Raw genomic sequence first — 25,806 nt, forward strand, 5'->3', positions numbered from 1 at the left:
TTTCAATATGTAAAGTGGTAAATTCAATAAACAAAGTACTTATAAAATGGAAAATATATCTCCTTGATAAAGTCAAGAAACATGAGAAGTGTCAGTGGCAATCAAAAAAATAATAATTTTGACATGTTATTATTCACTAATCAAAACAAGCATCAAAAAATAGATTTGAAAATGGATGCAGTGGGGGAGTGATGTCACCACAATGGCAGACTAGAAAACCCCAAATTCTTGTTATCCTACAGAAACATCAAAGGAACAACCAGAAGCCATTTGAATCAACTTTGTTAGAGGTCTGAAATATAGTCAAAGGTTTTCAATACGCAAGCAAATGCCCAATAAAAAAAATCAATTTTTAAAGTAGAAAATTTTGTGGCATTTTAACTCACCATCACCCTGCTTACTCCCTGGTGCAGTGACAACATTGGTCTTCAGTGGAGCAGCTGGCTCTCATTGCTCCTCTGTAATAGAAAAGAACAAACCTGAATATTCCTTTGGTTCTAACTTTTCTGCTCTGTGTTTTATGCTTAGTCATGTGGACTCTGCACTTTGTAAAAGAATGTTGCCTGTAGCCTGAAATCTGCATGATAGCCCATTCGCAAGGCTCTGTTTCCCAGGCTTAAACTTTAAAGGTGTTAACACATTTCCATTCATATAGAGATAAAAAACTGCAGAACAGACAATAAGATGTGTCTTCTTGGAGGTTAATAGGAACATCACAGCCAGACCTTTCTGCACAGCTGCAAGAACAAAGGATAATCACATCCTCTCTGGGGTCTGATCAGCACCAGGAAGTGTACAACAACCAGCCATGTCCCTCTCCTTTTAGTATAAAAGAAGCCTGAATTCCAACTTGGTTCTTTGGGACACTAGTCTGCCATCTTCTTGGTCTGCTGGCTTTCCAAATAATGTCCCTATTCCTTGACCCAACACCTCATCTCTCAATGTATTGGTCTGTCACACAGCAATCAGTACAAGCTTGGACATGGTAACAGCTCCTTCAACCTAAGGGAGCAGAACAGATCTTATTCGAAAAATTCTGTTTAAGTCTGTTCTAACTCGACTACTGGGCGATACCTAAAAAACTGAAGTGAGGTGATCACTCTCTTTTGTATGACTCAGAAAGCATAAAGGAAAAATGGCAGGCATTGCTTATAAAAATGATAAGGTGATAACAAGACACCAGGGACAAGAGACTTGAGGAAAAGACATGTAGTAGGCCATCTAAGGCACAGAAGAGAAGCTGGAGTGACATTTTTTGAAAAATTAGGACATTCAAAAGCAGCTGTGTATAGGAGGAAACATAGAAAGACAGCAGAAGGCTCAGGCACACATGACCAGAAAAGTACTGAGAAGATTTCAGCTTTCAATTTGGGCTGATTCATAGACTCAGATCAAGCCTAGCTTAAGGGTAAAGGAGTACCCCAATAGAGAGCCAGTTTGCAAATAAAAGGTTACCATTCTTCTTTTTTTCATTTTATGGTAGTTTTTTGTTTGTTTTTGCTTTATTTCAACTCCTGGCAGTAAAGAAATCTCTGTTCATACATTAGCTGAACATGAGCTAAAGGAACAGAGACTTTAGTTATCATACTTGATAAGTAACAGTCTTTGCAAAAAGAAGAAAAAAGGAAAGTCTCAAAATAAAAGGACTACTACAGCCTTCAACAATCAAAAACATTAAACCCTGATGAAAAGGGAAACTTGATTTCCTTAGTTAGCATATTGTCACAGTAAAGCAATCAATTTTCAATAAAATGTATGAGATAAAGTAACAAGAAAACATGGTCAACACAAAGGAACAAAATACAATATGTTGACAGAAATACTACCTGAGGAAGTCCAGACATCTGATTTAATTGACAAAGATTTTTAATCATTTGTGCCAGATATTCTAAAACATCTAAGGAAAAATGTAGACAAAGAATTAAAGAAAATCAAAGAAATTATATATATATATATGAAAATATACCAGAGATAGAAATTATATTTTAAAAATAACCTAAAAGAAATTCTGGAGCTGAAAATTACAATAACTGAAATGAAATATTAGCTAGAAGTTTTAACAGAAGATTTAAGGCAGGAGAAATAAGAAATCTTGAAGATAGGGAAGTTAATATTAGTGAGTCTGAAGAGCAAAAAGATAAAATAGTGAAGAAACATGAGCAGATCCTAAGGGACTTCTGGGACACCATCAAACTGACCATATATGCACTATGGGATTCTCAGAAGGAGAAGAGAGAGATAAAGGGGCAGAAAGATTATTTGAAGAAATATAGCTGAAAATCCCCAAAATCTGAGAAAAGATTTGAATCTACAAATCCAATAAGCTCAACAGAGTCCAAGTAGGATAAATTCAGAGAGCCACACTGAGATCTATTATAACAAAACTGCCATAACCCAAACACAGAGTCTTAAATTAAGCTGCTAGAGAGAGGTGGCTCACCCAAAAATAGGGTAACCAATAATATCAGCAGATTTTTCATCTGCAACCTCAGGGGCCAGAAGCCAGTGTGATTATATATTTAAAATGCTGAAAGAAAAAATAGGTCAACCAAGAATTCTATATCTGGTAAAAATGTCCTTTAAAAATGAGGGGGAAATTAAGCTACCTCTAGATAAGCAAAGGCTGAGGGAGTTTATCACCACTTGCCCTGTAAGAAATGCAAAAGATTTCCTTAAAGTTGAAATGAAAGGACACTAGTCAGTAACTCTAATTCATATGAAGACAAAGTCCTGTGGTAAAGGCAAACACAAGGGTAAATATAAAAGCTGGTATTATTACAATTTTGTTTTTTAACTTCACTTTAAATTTTCTATAGGATATATGCTGTATAAAAGCTATGTAACATACAGAAAACAAATAGCAAGATGGCAGAAGTGAATCCTTCCTTATCAGTAATTACATTCAATGTGAATGGATAAAAGTCTCCAATCATAAGGCAAAGATTGGCAAAATAGATACAGGATCCAATGATATACTACCTACAAGTGACTCACTTTAATCCTAGAGACACAAGTAGGTTAAAAGTGAAATAATTTCAGAAAACATATTTCATGCAAATAGTAATCAAAGAGAGTAGAGGTGGCTACACTAATAGACACATTAGACTTTAAGTTAAAAACTGCTGTGAGAGACAAGGAAGCATATTATATATTGAAAGGGTCAGTTAACCAAGAATCTATGGCAATTATATGTAAACCAAACATCAGAGCCCCAAAATATATGAAGCAAAGGTTAAAAGAATTGAAGGGAGAAATAGATATTTCTCTAATAACAGTTGGAAACTTAAATACTCAAATTTCAATAATGAATAGAACATCTAGACAGAAGTTCAATAAGTAAATAGAGGACTTAAACAACCCTATAAACTAATTGGACCTGACAGGTAGATAGAGAAAACTATCCCACAACATTTTTCTCAAAGTGCACACTGAACACTCTAAAGGTTAGACCATATGTTAGGTCACAAAACAAGTCTTAAAAATTTTAGAACTATTTGAATTATACAAAGTATCTTTTCTAATCACATTTGGATAAATCTAAAAATAAATAACAGATGAAAACTGAAAATACACAGGCACGTGAAAATTAAACAACACATTCAAACAACCAATGAGTCAAAGAAGAAAACATGAGGTAAATTAGGAAATACTTTGAGACAAAGTAAAAGAAAAACATATCAAGACTTATGGGATCCAGTGAAAGGACTGCTAAGAGAGAAATTTATAGCTGGAAATACATACATTAAAAAAGAAGAAAGATGTCAATTCAACAATCTAAATTTATATCTTAAGGTGCTAGAAATAGAATAACAAACTAAACCTAAACCTAGCAGAAGGAAGGAAATAATGAGGATTATAGCAGAGATAAATAAATTATATAATAGAAAATCAATAAAGTAAACCAATAAAACCAAAATTTGGTTCCTGGAAATAGTCAAGAAAATTAATAAAACCATTAGTTAGATTGTCTAGAAAACAAAGAGAAAGGACTCCAGTTACTAAATCAGAAATGAAAATGGGTCTGTTACTACAGATTTTACATAAATAAAATAATTATAAAAGAATACTATGAATAATTGTACACCAAGAAGTTGGACAATCAAGTGACATGGACAAATTTCTAAAAACACACAACATACCAAGACTAACTCATGATAAATAGAAAATCTGAATAGACCTACAACTAGTAAGTAGATTGAATTAACAATTAACCTCTCAACAAAGAAAGCCCTGGAACAGATGCTTCACTAGTAAAGTTACCAAACATAAAAGAAAATAAACCTAACACTACTGTTTCTCAAACTCTCCAAATAAATGAAGATAAGGAAATGCTCCTTAACTTATTCACTATGGCCTACATAACCCTGATACCAAAGAAAAGATGCTGAAAGAAAATAAAACTGTAGACCTATACCCCTTATTAATATTGATGCAAAATTCTCAACAAAATGCAAGCAAACCAAATACATCAGCATACCAGGAGGATTACAAGACATGAGCAAGAGAGATTTATTTCCAGATTGCAAGAAAGTTTCAACATACAGAAGTTAGTTGACGTAATACACCAAACTGGTAGAATAAAAGGGAAAATGATCATACCAATAGAGGAGGAAAAAGCATTTGACATAATTCAACACCCTTTCATGATGAAAACATTAAATAAACTAGTAATAAAAAGAATGTTCCCAAAGATGATAAAGTTCATATATGAAAACCCCACAGCTAACATCATACTCAATGTTGAAAGATGAAAGCATTTCCTATGATCAGGAACAAGAAAATGATGCCTACTTTTCCTACTTCTATTCTGCCTAGTACTGGAAGCACTAGCCAGAGCAATTATGAAAGAAAAATAAATAAAAGTCACCCAAATGGGAAAGAAAAAAGTAAAATTATTCCTGTTCACAGATGATATAATCTTGTAAGTAGAAAATCCTAAAGATTCCACCCCTAAATAAGCAACCAAAAAACCGTATTACATCTAAAAACTGAATTCAGAAAATTTGCAAGATATAAAATCAACATACAAAATTAATTGGTTCATTGTACACTAACAAAGAGCAAACCAAAAAGGAAATCAAGAAGAAAACAATCCATTTACAACAGAATAATAAAGAATAAAATACTTAGTAATAAACTTAACCAAGCAGGTGAAAGACTTGTACACTGAAAACTACAAAATCTTGCTGAAAGAAATTAAATCAGACATAAATAAATGGTCTGACATCCTATGTTTATGGATTGGAAGATGTAATATTGTTAAGATGACAGTACTACTAAAAGCTATCTATTGGGTCAATGCAATTCCTATCAAAATTCTAATGTCATTTGTAGCAGATGTTTTGGGGAGGATTAAAATTTTTCCCTTTGTTCTACCTCATTAACTATTCTGCTAATAGACAATATTTATGTAAGGTAGAAACAATAAAATCATTTTAATATTTTTTCATTTCAATAAATATATCTCCTTTATTGGAGCTGTCAATCACAAACAAGCGAGCTTAATTTCACAAGAGACTTTTGTCCAATCAGAACTAAATACATAGGTTACTTAGTCTAATAGTCTTTTTGAGGAGGCTATATAATGTGACCCTACCTTATTTAAGTGTTATTTCAAATTCTGTTAGTCTTACCCTTGATTTCTTCTCTACTGTGTAACTCTTCCTCTTAAATGCCAATATTTGTTTTAGTATTTCTCTAATGTTAGACTGTTGGCCTTGGAAACTTCCCTCAGCATTATTTTATTTTACCCTGTCTTTACATTTATTTTCCACATGCTTTTTGCTAAAGGGTTAACAACACTGCATCTTTCCCCTTCTCCATGTTTGTCCAACTATTTCTAACCAAACCTGTTGGGTTGCCATTGGAATAAATGATTGATTACAACCAGTCACCCTAAGCTGAATCTGGCTCATAGACATGTTTTGTTTTGCATGGCATTTTAGTCTGCAAAATAATTTGAATTATTTTGCATTGAATTGCATTTGAATTAATTACCAACATAAAAATCAGAGAAAGTCACGTTAATGATTTCCAGCTTCTCTTAAAAATGAGTAAGTCTGGTAACAGAGGGCCGTTGTGGCAATACTGGCCAGAGTTGAGTGGGATTTGCCCCTTACACATGGAGCAAGGTACTTTCCAGGTCATCTGACTCCATCACATTTACCCTACTTCAATCAATCTGCTAAAATTAGTTGATTTACCTGCCTTTCTGTGAGCAATTGAGTTTGGTGCATTTCTCACCAACTATCTCTGAAGGGATTTTAAGGAAGAATTCTCAGAATTACTGAAGCACTTTGGCATCCCTAGACTATTCATGATTTCTTCAAAAGGAAAAGCAATAGCACACATTTGAAGTTGTAAGTTCTGCTAAATTACAACAAATAAACATACACATGTGTACACTTCACTAGTGTTATTATTTTATATCTCACTGCCTTTTCTTTTATGGTGTTTATGCTATTGCATATGTAAGATTATTGCTTTGTCTCATGTTTTCTGAGAATTACATGAAGTATGAATTTAGGTCTGTGGTGATAAGCTGTGCAATAAGTTCAAATAAGATGCATTATTTTCTTATTCATTTCTTTACTGTACTTTTGTCCTGGCTTTAGAAGTATCATTGCCTTTGCCTTTTGGTAAGAAAATCCCTTTGTTGTGCTGGTATGACCGGGCAGTTGGAAACGTCTCACTTTATACTCTGTCTTGGTCTCTGCTTCATGCTCTGAGAAGAAATCAGTGGGTTTGACCATTTTGAAATATTTGGCTTGAAAACTGTATTTTATATCGTTTCAAATTCCATTTCTTAGCTACTTCAACTTAGGATTTTGAATTAGAGATAAAAATCAGGATTGTTAAAATAAACATGCCTTTAAAGCATACTGTGTTGAGAAAATTTTACTGACACTTTACCTTCTTTTTGTACTGTTTGACTATTTTCTATTGTTTCTCTTTTTATTTTTTGTCTCTTCAGAGATGCCAAGCTGATGATTCTTGAATCTCCTTAATTGAAGATACTGAATGCTCTCCTTGGGTATTTTGAGACGGAAAACAAAATATTGCCGCTACTTGTGGGTAATGACAATAAGCATAATGCCATTAGAATCTTCTGGAATAAAATGAATCCGCCTTGCAATGATGTTATTAAAAGATATTATGATTATGCACCTTCAGAATATAACTCATCTTCAATGCCTGAGACGAGCTAAACCCTTAAAAAGTCTCAATCTAGATTTAGGCTAGATATTAAATGGGGTTATAAGTACTTGGTTAAATACAAATATACGTTTTTACAAAAATTGTCAGATTTTCAGCAGTTCTCTCTCCAGTGAGAAGTAGAATTTCACAAGCATCTGCCTTCTAGTACTTGTGAGACATGAGTATTATTTTATGTCTAGGCTTCATTTTAATTCCTAAGAGTGTTCAAGTCATTTTAAAAACTGAGGACATGTATCATTTCAGCAGTATGTACCTAGATTGAACTAGGCCTGTCCAAATCATAAAAAGTAATGGAATTGCAAAGGATGTGTGTATATGTGTAGGTACATGTGCAAAACAAACTCAGTAAAGCTTGAACTCCCATAGCATAATGCATTAGTCATCTACTGCTATGTATATCATTGCCCAAATTGTACTGGTTTGAAGCAACAGCATTTATTATTTCACAGTTTCTATAGATCAGAATCCAGTGTGGCTCAGCTGTGATACTGCCTCAGGGGCCCTCACAGGCTACAGTCAAGATTCAGTAGGGACTGTGGTCTCATCTCAAGGCCTGACAGGGAAAGGATCTGCTTTCAAGCTTACTCATGTGGTTATGACAGGATGTAGTTTATTGTGAGCTGTTGGACTGAGGGTCTTATTTCTTTGTCTGTAGACCAAAGGCTTCCCACAGATCCTTGCCACATGGGCTTTTCCATGTAGTAGCCAGTTTCATTAGAGCTGGCAAGCTAGAAGCCCAGAGAGAGTCATGACAAAATTTAGTCTTTTATAAGCCAATCTGAAAAGTGACATCCTATCACTTTTGTCTCACTTTATTGGCTACAGAAGGAAGTCAGTGTGGGCCTGGCCCACATTCAGGGGGAGGAGGTTACACAAAGGTGTGAAGACCAGAAGGCAGGGGTCATCAACAGTGATATCAGAAGCTTTCAACTATAATTAATATTTTTTTTCCAGATAGAAGCCCTAAAAAATGTGCTAGACTTGAAAGTCTAACAATCTGAGAGAGATTCACTTTTTATTAATTCTCTTAAAGTTTTTTTTTTTTTTGACTAGGCTGTTGACATATATTAGGAACATGAAGATGAATAAAACCCATGGTTCTCATCTTCAACAAATCCATGGCTTAGGTGAAGAAGAGATTTAGTCATAGATCATTATAGTATCACAGCAGAAGTGCTAGGACAGAAATAGGCACCAGAGACGAAAAGAACATCATTCAAACTAACTTGTGGGTGAGTTAGAGACGGCTTCAGAGGCCGGGAACACTTTACAGAAGAAAGGGCACTGAACTAGAGTCTTAGAGAAGAGGAGAATTCATTTTCTGATTCCTCCCACCAAAATATCTATATCGATCTATCTATATCTATCCCTATATCTGTATCTATATTGAGGAAAAGAGAAGAAAATGCACAAAGGCATGGGTGTGAAAATATCAAGATGGGTACAGAGGAAACAACTCTAAACTTTATAGAGTTGCTGGAGAATCAAATACACAGCAGCAATTGAAACTGATGAGGTAGCAGAGAACCAGAGAATGGACAGGTGTGTGTGTGTGTGTGTGTGTGTGTGTGTGTGCGTTTTGTGGAGTGAGTTGGTGGAGAAGAGCCAATTTGTAAGGCCGCCTAACAGTTGAGACCACATCTTTTACATGATGATGAGTCACAGGAACAGTTTAACTAGGATAATACCAGGATAATTTAACTAGTATGATCAGATTTGTATTTTGCCACTAATTTATGTACAAAACACTTCCAAAACCTGTTGAACTGTGTGACAGTCTATAATGATTTTCTTGTTTTTTCTTCCTTTATAAATACAAACGTAAGTATATTCTCCCTTTATAAATATAAATAAATATAAAAAATCTAACCATCCCTTAACTTCCTTTCACATCAATAAAATATCTCGTTCTGCCCCCTTCCCTTGTGTGCCACATCTCGGGTTTGCCATCCCACCCATCTGAGATAACCTAGGACTCTTTCCTTCTTTGAAGAGGCAGTCTTTCATGAAGATTAAAGGATTATGAATCCAAAAACCTGCTCTGCTTCATGCTAGCTGTGTGACCTTAGTCTTGGATTTCTCATCCATACAATGATGACAAATAATATCCACTTCACAGTGCTATGAAAATTAAGTCATGCAAAATACCTATACCTATCTTCAGTTCCTTGCAAATGGCAGTAATCTCCCTTATTCATCGTTTAAGCTCCATATCCCAAATACTTCTCTGATTTCCCAGACTACAAATTCTCCCTTTTCAGAACACATAGAGTATATTCCAAATGCAACACAAATTTGGCTCTTATATATATATATTTTTTTCTTGAGTGGTGGAATTTTTATATATATAGTCCTTTTTTTTTTTTTTTTTTTTTGCGGTACATGGGCCTCTCACTGTTGTGGCCTCACCCGTTGCAGAGCACAGGCTCCGGACGTGCAGGCCCAGCGGCCATGGCTCAAGGGCCTAGCCGCTCTGCGGCATGTGGGATCTTCCCAGACCGGGGCACGAACCCGTGTCCCCTGCATCGGTAGGCGGACTCTCAACCACTGCACCACCAGGGAAGCCCTATAGTTCTTAATTATAAGTTCCTAAAGAGCTTATTTTATTTATATTTGTAAATCCCTCTATGCTCACTCCTTCATAGGTCACTCACAACTACCTCACACAGAATAAATGTGCTCTTTTCTTCTCTCAGCACACATAAATATATAAATAAAAGGGAGAAAATAGACTATTGGATAGATCATAAGTAAATAATTATATATTTAGATAGGTAGATAGTTTATTTAAAATATACATGTTTATAAAATGGTTGCTGTGTGCAAAGTAAAACAGCACTTGACAAACGGATATAAATGTATGTTAGTTTATAATTGTCTTTTATTATCAGATGGATATTGACTAGTCCTATGAGATGACAACAGCCATTTTTTAGTACTAACATGGAATTTGCACTTTAACAACGATATAATGCCTAAACTCAAAGACTACATCCTGAGCACCAAGAGAAGTATTCTGTATATAATTTTCACAACACGCCAAGGTGGGTATTATTTATTGTCTTTTACAGATTTGTGGAATCTGACTTGAAGAAGGGAAAAGCTCAATTCTTCCATTACGACTTTGTGCCTCTATTTGCAAGCAGCTTTTGGCAAGAAAGAGTTCTCTGCATGAGGCCCCTTTGTCTTATCACTAACCTTAAACCAGGCTCCCCCCCATGCTCTACTCATCTCCGGCCAAAGCACACCTTTCAAATCTTTTAATCACACAATACCTTGACTACCTTGTGGGTTCTTTCCATATGTCAAAGAAATAGAAATGAAGAATAAGTAATGAACAGATGACCAGATCTCTTTCCTAACTTCCTCTTCAGTGATCTCCTGAACAAACAGTGACCAAACTGTGTGAATAAGATAACATCTAAAGAAAAATCACAAGGAGTCTGAACACAGTGGAGTCCACCATCTCCCCAGATTGTCGGCATTCTGATTAAAGGCACCTTTCCTTTCTACCAACATTTGTGAGAATTAGTCTTGTACGTGGCAAGCAGCGTGGCCAGATTCGGTAATGTGTTCTCCCATCACAATGAGAAGGCCTGGGCCAGGTGAGTGTGATGGCAGAGGGGCTCAGGTCTCTGCAGGGTTAGGACTAAGGAGGGACACATCGATGGAGGGCACCGTGCTGCATACAGGCTGCTGTGTAGCCTGTTGGGAGCACAGGTGAGCCAGGTTCTTGTGTGCTCTGTGTCATGTGATCCTAGTTACCACCAACACCCCCCAACCCCCAGGCTTGGTATCGGAAATCAAGATTATACATTTGATTCTGGTGGTTCACATATAATATCGTTTATTTATATAACTCAGGATTGTCACTGGCATAAGGCACAGACACAACTGAAACAAGGCAAAAGCTTCTGCGGAATAAATTAACATGCGGGCAGAGTGGTGAAACCCCTACTACCCTAAGAATCTCAGATGGTGAGAATTTCAGAAACTGACAAAGCAAATCTATGGGGAATTTTATTGGATAAAAGCCCTTCTGTCATAGCCCATGAGTAATATTTGTCGAATTAACATATAAGGCAAGACCAAGCACAACCTACAGGTTTATTTGTGTGTATATGTATGAGGGAGAGGAAGAGAGTTGAAACAAAACAAAATAAATCATATAATCTTAAGGAATTTGGACTTGGAAAAACCTAGATTTAAATTCTAATTCTCTTGCTTTGTAGTTGTTTGACTTTGGGCTATTTTTTTCCAGTTTGATACAAACATTTGTCATTCGGGAATGAGTACAATGATGCCTTCTTTGCTGGGTTATGAGTATTTAGTGACCATGGGATATGCAAAAGCCTTGCACAGTGTGGGGCACAGACCACATGTTAGTAAGAATCCATCCTCCTTCTCCCTCTGTCCCTCTGTGTCCACCACAGTGGTATCAGCATAAAAACCGACTTTACTAAGAACTGCTCAACTGACTAGAAACTGAACAAGCTCAGTGGTGTCAGTAGGTGGAGGTCTCATAAATCTTGTCTGGTGGCGATGGCATGATAAAGATTGTGCTATTGGAATCCCAGATGTGGATGCAGGTTGCCATGTCTTCTAGGCAAGTGTGAATCCAAGTGCTTGCTTCTGGCTCATTTGGAGAAAGACAGGAGAATGAGTACAAGTAGCGAGGCTTCTGTGATCATTTGTCAAAACGACTTTTTAATGATGGCACAGACCATCATTAAACATAGGCTGTTTTCGCATCTTAGGTACACAGTAGAAAGGAAAACATAAATAAATCACATTCTTGAGCTCTGGCACAAAACCAATGAAAGAACTAAAACGACTTAAAAAATGAGAAAAAGAGTGTAAAATTTACATTTAAATATGCTGATTTTTTCATTTGCATACAATTAGTTAACTAAAGAACCAGGGTTTCCAAAGGTCAGAAGACACATTTTTACAAATGCGAAATTCCATTTTTCTAATAACTGCAATTAAAAAAATCCCAAATTAGTGATATATGATTGACTTAATGTATTCTAAAATGAGACTTGGTGACTTCCACAAAGTTTGGAGGAGAAAAAAAAATGTATTCCTGTTATTTTAAGGTGCTATATTGGACCACTTATTCATATTTGACAAATAAAAAAATACTTAAATTATTTAGATCTTTCTCAAGTCTAGCTCCATTTCCACCACATGAAGGGAAGAGTACTGACCTTGCCTGCATCCATGAACGGCTTGACCAACTTAGATTCAAGATTCACATGGTGTATTTTCTGTAATTTTTCTATGTGCCTCGAACATGTTGCCTCAGTTAGAGAGACCAAGGACACTAACCTCATGTTCTCTGTTACCAAATCAGGTCTGGTTGCTCACCTCTTAAAAAATTTATACTCCCAAAATCTGGTGGAAAGGAAAGTTGCCTTTAATCAGAATGCCGGCAATCTGGGGAGATGGTGGATCCAGTGTCCCCCAAAAACCATCTCTGAAGATTCTGCTCAGCCATGAAAGTTTTTAAAGGGAAAAGGGAAGTAATCTCAGTTAATCACTGAGATGGGGGTTCAGAGTTGTCACCGTCCCCCACTGCGTGCAGCCTTGTGGACTCCTCGTGATCTTTAGATGCTGTCTTGTTCACACAGTTTGTTCGGGAGATTACTGAAGGGGAAGCTAGGGAAGAGATCCAGTCCTCTGTTAATTACTTATTTTTCATTTCTACTTCTTTGATTTATAGAAGGAACCAAGAGATTAGACAAGATATTGTGTGATTAAAAGATATGAAAGGTGTGCTAGGGCCAGAGATGAGTAGAACACGGGGGTGCCTGGTTTAAGGTTAGTGTCAGAGACAAAGGGGCCTCCTGCAGGGACTTCTTTCCTGCCAAAAGTTGCTTACATCTCTTGTTTATTCTCAGTGGTGCTTTACATTAAGTCATGACTTTCTTCTTATGCTATTTCAGTGCTTCTTAGATATTAAGAAGGGAATATCCCTGGAAAGGGAGTGGATTGCTTTGATCATGATGGTATCCTTTTCCTTGTGGAGTTTTGTTGTGGTGACCCCAATTCAGATGCACAATCCATATGAAGAAAACCTGGGATCATCAAGGTACTTTCTTCCCCTTATCGACTGAAAAAAATGCACAACCTAAAAGTTGAGAATTATGCTTTATTCGGCAGGCAAAACTAAGAACGTAAGCCTGGAACATAGCATCTCAGAGAGCTCTGAGGGATGGCTCCTAAGAGGTAAGGGAGGACCCAAGGTATACAGGAGTTCTTGCAACACAGGCCAGGTAGTTGGAACATCAAAAGATTACCGTTAATTAAAGAAAACCAGATATCTCAAGTTAAGGAATTTAGCACCTATCTATGTATGGGAAGATGCAAGAGTCTGGTCTCACTGAAATCATTCCTCTGATGCGCACCTTAGCTGTCTTGAGCCAGCATCCTGTGCTTTCTCATCCTGAGTCCTCTCAGGGTGCACGTTTGAGGGGTGACTGCAGCGGCTGAGAGCTTGGCAATGGGCAGCCGGTTTATCGCCATCCTGAGGTCCCTCAGGGCTCACCTTTGGGGCAGCTGTAATGTGATGTCTTGATGGCTGCAACATGCTTTGTTTACTGATATGGCAGGCAACATTTTTTCATGGACACTGTTCACAGAAATCCAGGGATCCTTGTACTTACTGAAGTCAGAGCAGTATCAATTATCTTTCCATAGCTACTTATCATTGCCATTTAGTAATGGATAATAGGGGAGAAGGGGACAATACAGTTAGAGCTAGTGATTTACCTACTTAATCTACTTTTTCTTCCCCTGCAAAATGGTAATACCCATGTATCCTTTAAAATGTTTTGGTGGGTACTGACATGTGGCCTTGAAGGCCAAAGTCATGGCACTTGGTTCACAACAGATGCATAGTATATTTTGGTTAAATTCTCTTTCCATGATGGCTTAATAAACACTGACCTTCATGCCAAGAGAAGGGTTTGGGCTGGGGAGGACACAAACATTACTGTAACCTGGGTGGAAATTGCTAGGAAAATTATAAAGCAGAAAGGAGTAAGGTTATATGCACTTTCTTTTCAGAATCAGAGATGCAGCTAAAAATGTTTTAATACAATGTTGGCTAGCATTTCAGGTTATGTTTTCTGGCCCCTTGCTTTTTCAGCAGTTTAGAGGAGAACTGTGCTAAATAAACCGTATACCCTTTTAACCAAACTGAAGACATGAAATCAATATTTTCCACTACTCCAAGGAAGTGTATATTTGAAAGCCCCTGAATTAAGGAGTGTAGCTGGTTTTTAAAATATCCAGATGCTGGAAGCTATTCTGGATACCTCATCTTTCCTCAGATCAGACAGATTCTTTGCTCTGGCAAATTTCTTTATCCAGTCCCTGCCTCGGGGGACAAGGTTGGTAAATAATCAGCTGATTCAAATCATTTAGGGTCAAAAATGAGGTCTGGACTAAAATAAAGAGGACAACGTATGCCTAGGTTTAGCTGCCTGAAGTTATTCATGGAGTTTGAGAACATTCTCAACCGTAACAGAAATATTTCAACAAGAGCTCAGTTTCCTCTTGTGGCTATTTGAAGACCAGTGCATGGCACATAGTAGGGTCTCTTAATAAACACTATTATAATTGACTGAGTCACAGTCAGAGAAGTATAAGCTGCAAGAGGAATTGACGAGGATCCAGGGTACTGCCTACAGGTTTTCTTAAACATTCGTAGCCTCAGCAAAGGTGCACGAAAATATAAACACTGGGTGATTTAGGGTTATGGATATTTTTTGCTATATTGAATTTTATTCTGTATTTTATAAATTAGTGACTCTCAGTGTGTGCTTCATAGACTATTTGCAGTCTCCAAGACACTTTTAGGCGTCTGCAAGGCCAACATTATTTTTATAATCAAACTGAGATGTTCTTTGCCTTTTTTCCCTGTGTAAACATTTGCGCTGATGGTGCAAGAGTGACAGTGGGCAAAGCTGATGGGCCTTCCTTAGCACAAACCAAGTGGAGGCACCAAACTTCTTGCTAGTTGTTATTGTAATCATCACCACTGTATACTTGCGAAAAAACCAGAATGCCAGTTTAAATTAAGAATATTCTTGATGAAGTAAAAATTATTTTCAATTAAGTATCACTCAATAGTACACATTCTTTCAATATTTTGTGTGAAAAAAAGCAGAAGGGCACATGAAGCATTTCTGCTGCATATTGAACTACAATGGTTGCCTCAAGGATAAAACACTTGTATGACTGACTTGCAAGCTAAACTTTCTTCTTTGTTCATGGAACCCAATTTTTACTTGAACTAATGACTGAGAGACAAAAGATGGTTATTCGGACTTAGATATTTGGTGGATATTTTGATGAAAATAAACAAGGTGAGCTAATCACCTCAAGGACAATAACTGAAAGTATTTGGGCCAATAATAAATTCCAAAATTTCAAATAAAAATTAGATTTTGGAAAACTTGTATCAGCCAACATAAATATGACAGCTTCACAATATTCAACATTTTCTGATGAGACTGGTAAAGGTATGAATGATGGTGATTTTTGATGCTGTATGATAAAATGTGTCAAAGTTTGGGAAATCTACATAAATTTAGTGAATGGATAGTTCTAAATGACCAAATCACAATGTAACAAAATCATGAATGGGATAAAAGATGTATTCAAATAATCTGCATTATAACTGATCTTAAGAAAATGAAATTTGTTGAGTTCTAATGTCATATCAAAGAAGGTTATCCACAATAATCTGAAATGCCTGTTAAATAAATTATCTTTTCCAACTACATGTCTATGTGAACAGAATTTTCTTCATATACTAAAACCTAAAGAACATATTGCAAATGACTGAATGAAGATATAAGAATATGGCTGATTTCTTTTTAGACACTGGAGACATTTAAAAATGCAAGCCAATCGCACTCTTTTTAATAAATTGTTCTTTTAAAAAATATAGCTGTCTTTCATGAAACTAATAACAATATATGTCTGCTACTACTTTTAAATGAATTAAATAAATATTTAGATTTTAAAAGTTTTAGTGTCATACAGAGTGAAGTCAGAAAGAGAAAAACAAATATCGTATATTAATGCATATATGTGGAATCTAGAAAAATGGTATAGATGATCTTACTTGCAAAGCAGAAATAGACACACATGTAGAGAACAAATGTATGGATACCAAGGGGGAAAGGGAGGGTTGGGAGTAATTGGGGCATTTGGATTGACACATATACACTATTGATACTATATATAAAATAGATAACTAATGAGAACATACTGTGTAGCACAGGGAATTCTACTTAATGCACCATGGTGACCTAAATGGGAAGGAAATCCAAAAAAGAGGGGCTATATATATATGTACAGCTGATTCATTTTGCTGTACAGTAGAAACTAATACAACACTGTAAAGCAACTATATTCCAATAAAAATTTTTGAAAACAAAAGTTAACTTATAATAATGATATATTTTTTAATTTATTTTATTGAATATAATAAGGATATTGATAGCTATAATTCACATAAACACTCTTCAGTGTCTTCAACAAAAGTTAAAGAGTATAAATGGGTATATATACCCATTTATATATATATTATATATATACATATATATATATATATATATATATATATATATATAAAACACTAGAGAAACACTGCTCTACATGACTAAGAAATAAAGGATATGATAAAAGTCATCTATAAATCTCCTTTATAAAGCCTTCTCTTACAATGTCCCGGATGTAGTTCCTCCTCTTTTCTCACTTTATGTCTCATACATATATCAACATATTACATGTGCTTTGATGTTGCCATGTCAACTAAATCATGAGTACTTTGAGAACACAGCCCAACCCTAACTCTTTATGTAACAGTGTGTTTAACAGTGCCTGGCACTGTGCTTGGCCTGATGAAGATTTGTTGAACTCAGTTAAACTTGTTCATTTCTTCATCAGACTTATTTTGATTATTTGATGTCCTATAGACACCATCCAAGTTCACAGCAGGGAAAGACTCATTTTATCACCCATAGTTAACTCCCTTTTGTGCTATCCTTAAAGAGAAAGTTTGTGTACTCAGGCCACCTATTCAACAAGCATTTATTTGAGGTCATGACAGTAGCTGCCTGGTCTCTGCTTTTTGTGTTTCTCTGGCTCAGCTCTGTAACTCAAATGGAGCCATCTCCCTTCCTATCACCTCTTGCCTGTGAGGCTCCATTGCAAAAACAATTGTCAATGCTGTTATGAAAACAATTCATATGAGTTACCTGCAAGCACACACAGCAATTGGAATATAAGGAGACAGCACCACTGCACAGTTCCTAGCATTGCAGGGTAGGGCACAGTGAGGAGAATCTCCTCACTTGGGTTCAACTCTAGGAGGAATTAGGGTCAGCAAACTGGTGACTGTATTTTCTGTGTGTGCTTAAGATAAGAGAGAATCATGAATATAATACAATAAGTTGTTTGCTTTATGCCTTGTGTATTATTTTATCAATATAATAGGACCGTCTCAGTGTTTCATTACAGGCTCGAGCATCCATAGTGGTCACTTTCTAAAGTTTCAGGAGTTCAAAGCTATATACAGCAAAAAGAGAGGAAACTCTCATTTTATTCATCAGTGGGTATTTGTCAAATATCTCTTCTGCACACAGCCCTGTTTTAGACACTGTAGGAAATGTGGAAGACAGGAGATATGACATAAAGTGTATATATATATATATATATATATATATATATATATATATATATTTAATATTTATGTAAAATATATCTAAAATATATAAAATTACCTACACACATTTGTACCATAGCTGTACCTGCAACTATATCTATTTCTATATATCTACCTTTCCTTCTGTTTATATTCATTTAAAATACAGATCTATTGTTATTGGTATGGCACAAAAAGATTTTCACAGCATGGTCAATAGGAAAACCTTGTTGATAAAAGAAAAGAGAAAGAAAACAAAAATTCTGCAGACATGAAATACTCTCTATGGTAGGCACAGTAACAGTCCTCTAAAATGTCCATATTCTAACCCCAGTAATCTGTGACTATGTCACCTTACATAGCAAAAGGGATTTGGCAAACGTAATTAAAGTCAGGACCTTGAGATGAGGAGACTATTATGGATTATCCAGCTGGGGTCAATTTAATCACTTAAAAGTAGAGAAATTTCCCTGGCTGTGGTCAGAGAAAATTGTGAGGACAGGTAGCTTTGAGGATGGAGGAAGGGGGGGACTGACCCAAGAAATCCAGGTGGCCTCTAGAAGCTGGAATAAACAAAGAAATGGATTCTCTTCTGGAGCCTCCAGAAAGGAATACAGCCTTGCCTGTACCTTGATTTTAGCCCAGTGAAACCCATGTTGTCCTTCTCCAGGAAGGTAAAACAATAGATTAGCGCTGTTGTAAGCCATTCAACTTGTACTTTGTCACAGTATCCGGAGGAAACTAATAGACCCTCATTCTTGACAGTTTACGCAAACCCTGTTATACCCTGGCCCTTCCCAACATAGTCCTAGCAAATGCATCCATTAGCATCCATTCCTAGGTCACAATCATTACAAACACACCTTAATTAATCCCTTCTTTTGATCACCTCATGTTTGGGTCATGCCTCTGTCATTTTAACTTTTTTTTCAAGTTCATCACTATTTGTTGACTTGTCGGTCACCCTATTGAACCCTTTGATGTCAGAGCTTACTCTGGGCTGTCACTTAATTGGCATCACACAGCACAGTGCCTAGAGCATGGAATTTTCTTGGCAATCAACATTGGCAAAATCAACTACCCTATTATTTATAATAAGTTTAACATAAATCAGATCTTCTGTATAAAGTAATCTGCTTACATGCTTTTATCATTTATAAATACAATTTATTTTATTCCTCTCCTTTAATCTGATCTTCTTATAGCATTACTGTTGTGTTGCTTAGTACTGGTATTATTTGCAGTTATTTTTTTCTAATTGGCTCAAATATTTTTGTTCTCTAGTTGAAGAAACAAAATTTTGAAGACAATGGCAAATGTTTTACTTTACTTCAATATTCACAGATGAATTAAATAACTTTTTTAAAGATTTCTGGATGAGGGTAGGAATAATTCAAAGACATTTTACTCCTTACCATGTCCAATTTAAAGGTAAAAATAATAATAGAATTTTTAGAGGATTCCTTATACCTCTGAACCAAGGTATTTGATAAATGTCTAATTTAGTGGATATCTAGTAAAATAATGGCAATTTCTTAAGGACAGATGTTTGAAATATCTGATACTCCAAGCAGGAATCACACAACAAATTAGGAAGATCACAGAGTGAAAACACCAGTCACAATTGCAGGGGAAAAGACAGCATTTAAAAATAGAGAAAAGGGCTTCCCTGGTGGCGCAGCGGTTGAGAGTCCACCTGCCGATGCAGGAGACACGGGTTCGTGCCCCGGTCCGGGAAGATCCCACATGCTGCGGAGCGGCTGGGCCTGTGAGCCATGCCCGCTGAGCCTGCACGTCCGGAGCCTGTGCTCCGCAACGGGAGAGGCCACAGCAGTGAGAGGCCCGCGTACCGCAAAAAAAAAAAAGAGAACAGTGCGAACTTTGTATTTTGAGCACCTTCAATGAAAAGCTGCTCTAAGTTCCTTACTAAGTCATAAGTAAGAGACAAAATATGTTAACATTTCAAGAGAAAAAAATGTCATATAGACACCATCTTACTACTACAACTGCCAAGGAAATTGAAGAAACACATTTAAGTGGCTGCCTCACTCACTGAAGGAGTGTGATCATTAGCTTCCTCCTAAGAAGGACTTGTCAATTATGAAAATGTTCTACATTATTGATATACCATAGTCACTGTATTGGATATTGATAACATGTCAACACATCTTGAACCTCTGTTCATGAAGCTCAATTCACCACACATTTTCAGTTTCTGTACAGCTCTTTGGCGCCCTAAAGTTGACAGAGTCCAGTGGTTTTGCATATTTAAGCCCTTCCACAGTCAGTTATCAATCTATCTTCCCTGAGCTGGTATCTCTTATGAGACAAGAATATTTTGAGCAGCAAGAATGTTTAAAGGTGAATTGAAGTAGGGAAAGCTATTAGGTTCTAGAACCAGCCGGACACAGGTTAGAGTGGTCCTTTTTTTTTTTGTAATTTATTTTTTTACACAGCACGTTCTTATTAGTCATCTATTTTATACATATTAGTGTATATATGTCAATCCCAATCTCCCAATTCATCCCACCACCACCCCTGCCCCAGCTTTCCCCCCTTGGTGTCCATACATTTGTTCTCTACATCTGTGTCTCTATTTCTGCTTTGCAAATAAGTTCATCTGTATCATTTTCCCAGATTCCACATATAAGCGATTTTATACAATATTTGTTTTTTTCTTTCTCACTTACTTCACTCTGTATGACAGTCTCTAGGTCCATCCACGTCTCTATAAATGACCCAATTTCGTTGCTTTTTATGGCTGAGTAATGGAGAGTGGTCCTTGAATGAACAATATCTTCAAGGATGAACATTTCATAGAGACTGTTTGTGTTTTGTGTGGGGATTTGGGCTGTTTTATGTCTTCTCCCCAGAGCAGGTAGATATGTTCCTTCCGCACAGAGACGATGCATCTGCTTAATATTTTTTAATCTCCAACATTGCCCAAACAGTACCTTAGATATAGTACATAATCAATGAACACCTGTTGCATGATTTTGCTTCCTTAGCCTATGTAAATTATTCTCTACACACCATTTTTAAAAGTTAGTATAGTGAGACTGATATGTTTCTAGGTCCACCTCTTTCAGTATGTATTTCATTGAGAGAAAATACACAGAAAATATAAGCTATGCATTAGTGAATTGACATAAAGTTTCATCCAGGAGAAAAGCATCCTGACTACATGGCTTAATATGGCTTAATTAAAGGCAGAGGAGAATAAACTGCTTTGTTGAGTAATACAGTAACACCTCCAACGCTAACATACTAGGTAACCTTTGGTGATTGGTTTAACCTTGCTGACCTTCGTATGTATAAACAAACTCAATAAAAACATAAAAAACAATTTGAAGGCTCCAGCAAAAGAGAATCTATAGTGACCAGTGCCTGATAAGGGACATGAAACAATTTGCACATGACTCAGGCTAACATCACTTTCGTGCTGTGTTCATGTGTTACCCCAGGGAGAAGACAGTGTTTATTATTATCTTAGAGTAACATAACAGGGACAACACAATTTAAAAGGAAACAGCTGGAGTGTGATCTAATCTCCGTGTTCCAATTTACTTATGTATAAAACATGCATAAAAAATTAAACTTCACTGAACAATTTGTCTTCTCCCCGTTCCTGGCATGCCTCAGCAGTGTCAGAGCAACACTCCTGGCTGGAGAGAACCCTGGGATGTCCTTAAATAATAAATAGATTATTTTGAGAACATAGCTTTTATACATTTAATATTAATTTGACTAAACCCTGGTAATGATGTCTGAATCATAAACATATCCTCTTGTTCAAGCCTCCCTTGTTCATGACACATGACCCGCCCCCCCCCCCCTTAACTGTGACAGCAGGAATGGTGGAGCTCTGCACCAGCTTTGGGGAGTGACATCAGATTAAATTAACCACTCATGCATTTATGGATCAGCACAGAAAAGCAGGAATACAGCCATGAGGAATGAATAATGCATCAGAAAGTTGCTCTGTAGTTCCTTGGTCATGTGTAGAGAATGTGAACTAGTGGTCCTGTATGGAACTCCTGATAGGTTTATAAAAACAAGAGACTGTTCTTTAAAATTTCACATTATATGCTCCAGTATTTTTGTAGAAACCGTTTGTTAGCAAAGGCATATTTTTTTCCACCAGTACAATTTCCTACTGATGACTTCTTCTTGTTGTTGTAAATTGAATACTGTGCTCAAGACTGTGTGATAGCCAAAACAAACAAACAAACAAACAAAAAACACTCCTCAAACCTTAAGGTACTAAAAGCATATATGTCAGCCATTAGGATCACTGATATAAATAAATAAATAAAGTGACAAGTGCTGGTGAGGATGTGGACAAATTGGAACCATTGTGCACTGTTGGTGGCAATCTAAATTGGTGAAATTGCTATGGAGAACAGTATGGAGGTTACTCAAAAACTTAAAAATAGAACTACCATATGATCCAGCTACCAACTACCATATGATATGCCACTTCTGAGTAAATATCAAAAGAATTGAGGCAGGATCTTGAAGACTTATGGGTGCAACCATATTCACAGCGGCATCCATCACAATAGCCAAGAGGTAGACGCAACGTAATTGTCCATTCAGAGCTGAATGGGTAAACAAAATATGGTATATATGCATATACCTAGAATGGAATATTATTCAGTATCAGAAGGAAGGAAAGTCTGATGTATGCTACAGCATGAATGAAACTTGTGGCCATTATGCTAAGTGGAATAAGCCCATCACAAAAAGACAAACACTGCATGATTCCACTTTTATGAGGGTATCCAGTATAGTCAAACTCATAGAAGCAGAAAGGTGTTTGGTGATTGCCAGGGGTTGAGAGGAGGGGAAATTTGGGAGTTGTTATTAAGGAGTACAGAGTTCCAGTTTCATAGGATAAAAATTTCTGGAATTTGGTTGCAAAACAATGTGAATATACTAAACACCATTGAACTGTACACTTAGAAATTGTTAAGATGATAAATTTTATATGATGCATTTTTATCATGATAAAAATTTTTTCAAAGTCTGTATCAATAATTACATCATACATGCATGATAACAATCAGAGAAACATATGAGTGAGCATATGGTTAGACAATGAATATATGAAATGGTTATGTATGAAGCTGACATTTAGGTGGTATGCCCTGGGATTAAAGTACCGGCTGTTCTGATTGACCAGCCATTTATTTTAGCCCATTCAATCTGGTTGGTTGCTGTTCACTCCTTATCAGCACACACACACACACACACACACACACAATATTAAACACATACATTCACATTATATCATGCCTACAGAGCTGGAGAGAAGAGAGTAGGAGGGTAGCACAGACAGAAACAGAGATGCCTGATCCTCTTATGTAAAACAACAGGACCTGAATACATACATTTCCTGGAAGAATCTGCCCATGGCAGTTGGATGGATAAAAATAGACCCACCTGGTTTTCATTAGTCCAAAATTACCAGGTGGCCAGAGATGAGAAGTTGAAATCCCACTGGCCAGGGAGAGAGAGGCAAATCTCCGAGCCTTTTTTTTTTTTTTTTTTTTTGGAAGTGAAAAAGCTGTTCCTTAATTTCATATGGAATTACAAACCAAACATACATCAACTGATAAAATATACATTCAATGGAGTATAATTCAGCTATATGAATTAATGAAATTCTGATACATGTTACAGCATAGATAAAACTTAAAAACATTATACTAAATGAAATGAGCTATATGAAGAATAAATATTGTATGATTTCATTTATATAAAATATATAGAATAAACAAATTCATAGAAACATGAAGTAGATTAGACATTAACTGGAGCTAGTGGAAGGGGGGAATGGATACAGAATTTATGTGTGGAATGACGAAAAATTTTGGAGTTAGTGGTGATGGTTATACAGCATTGTGATTATAATTAATGTTCCTGAATTTTTCACTGAAAACTGAGGTTAAAATGGAAATGTCTGTGTTATATTTATATACCACAATAAAAATTAAAACAAACAACCAAGGTTGACACTCTTACTACTCTTTGTTGCATTTTTGATATTAGACAGGTCACTTAACCTCTCCTACTTAGTTTATTCACTTAAAAGTTGGAATAACAATGTTCTCCTTATATGCAATTATAAGACATAAAGTAAGTAAATTACTTTGCACATGCACGGTGCCTAGCAGAGCACCTTGGACATACTGGGTGCTCCATACACACTTATTTTCCTTTCCTTGCTTTGCCACTTTTATCTTTTTGCATCAATTGGCTAACTTGTTTTTACCAAATGACTCAGTCACACTTCCAGTAGTACTTTTTTAACAAATTATTTTCATTTTTCAGAATAGCTTTAGATTTTTTAAAAAAGATATGAAAAGCATTCCCATGTAACCCATATCCAGTTTCCCCTATTATTAACCTCTTATATTAGTATAATATATTTGCCACAATTAGTAAACTGATATTGATTCATTATTATTAACTGAAGTCTATACTTCATTTAGATTTACTCAGTTTTTAATGTTTTTTTCTGTTCCAGGATCCCATTCAGTGTGCCACATTATATTTAGTCCCCATGTCTCCTTAGACTCTTCTTTGACGTAACAGTTTCTCAGATGAGTTTCTCAGCTTGTTCTTGATGACGTTGAGAGTTTTGAGGAGTAATGGTCAGGTATTTTGTAGGACATCCCTCTATAGGAATTTGCCTGATTTCTTTTCATGATTACCCTACAGTTCTGGGTTTGAGGAAGGAAAACCACAGAGGTAAATTTGTGTATTATCAGCATGACTCATTACGATTTGATGTCAACCTCATCCACTGTATAGTTATTCTTTTTTTTTTTAAAGACATTATTATGTTACCTATTTTGTGAGGTTGGAGTGAAACAAATATCCAACCAAACTTAACCTTTTCCTCTGTTTCCCTACTGTAGCAGTAATAGTAATAATAGCTTGGCCATATAGTACTTATTATGTACCAGAAACAATTCTAAACACTCTTCATATATTACTTTTTCTTTAAAAAAAGAAAAAATCTTTTTTTTTGTTTTAATTTTATTTATTTTTGGCTGCGTTGGGTCTTCGTTGTTGTGCACAGGCTTTCTCTAGTTGCGGTGAGTGGGGGCTACTCTTCATTGCGGTGAGTGGGGCTCTCATTGCGGTGGCTTCTCTTGTTGAGTAGCACGGGCTCTAGGGTGCGTGGGCTTCAGTAGCTGCAGCACACGGGCTCAGTAGTTGTGTCTCGCAGGCTCTAGAGCTCAGGCTCTGTAGTTGTGGTGCATGGGCTTCGTTGCTCTGGGACATGTGGGATCTTCCCAGACCAGGGCTCGAACCTGTGTCCCCTGCATTGGCAGGTGGGTTCTTAACCACTGCACCACCAGGGAAGTCCCTATGTTACTTTTTCATGTAATTTATTCTATAGCTAAGTTCTCTCCAGTTTTTATTGTAATATATATATTCAAGTATCAGGCTCAGGAAGACAATATATGTGTTACCACTTGCAAGTGAAAAATTATTTGCATTTGCTTAACTATGATTTTGTGGTAAGTGCATTTAGTAAACCTCCACAACATTTCAATTCTCAAATATGTTTCCTCATACTAATTCATTTTTATTAACATGTATTCATTTTTCTCATTCAACAGCCATTTTTTCATGCCTACCATTTTCAAGGCTGATTAAAATATATATTATTTTCAGACTATTTCCAAACTCAGGTGGGTTATCAGCTATAAACCTGGACATCCTTAACATTTTTTATTCTAGCCCAGTTTGACCAAGATAATTCAACTTTTTGTTTAAATAAATGTTTTGAAACTTTAGAAATTTTAAAACTTCTGTTTTTTACAACTAAGCTAAGATATACTTATGGT

At 36.2% G+C, this 25,806-nt stretch overlaps 1 long non-coding RNA gene across 1 annotated transcript in view; it reads right to left on the reverse strand.

Annotated features, from left to right (window-relative positions):
- Positions 1 to 298: 298 nt before the first annotated feature.
- LOC307187575 overlaps positions 299 to 25,806 on the reverse strand; it is a 428,053-nt gene continuing 402,545 nt past the window's right edge. The window contains exon 3 of the long non-coding RNA XR_013828645.1: positions 299 to 458. This is a non-coding gene — a long non-coding RNA (uncharacterized lncRNA). The remainder of the gene's footprint in view (positions 459 to 25,806) is intronic.

Source organism: Stenella coeruleoalba, assembly GCF_951394435.1.
Source record: "Stenella coeruleoalba genome assembly, chromosome: 6".
Classification (NCBI taxonomy): Eukaryota; Metazoa; Chordata; class Mammalia; order Artiodactyla; family Delphinidae; genus Stenella; species Stenella coeruleoalba.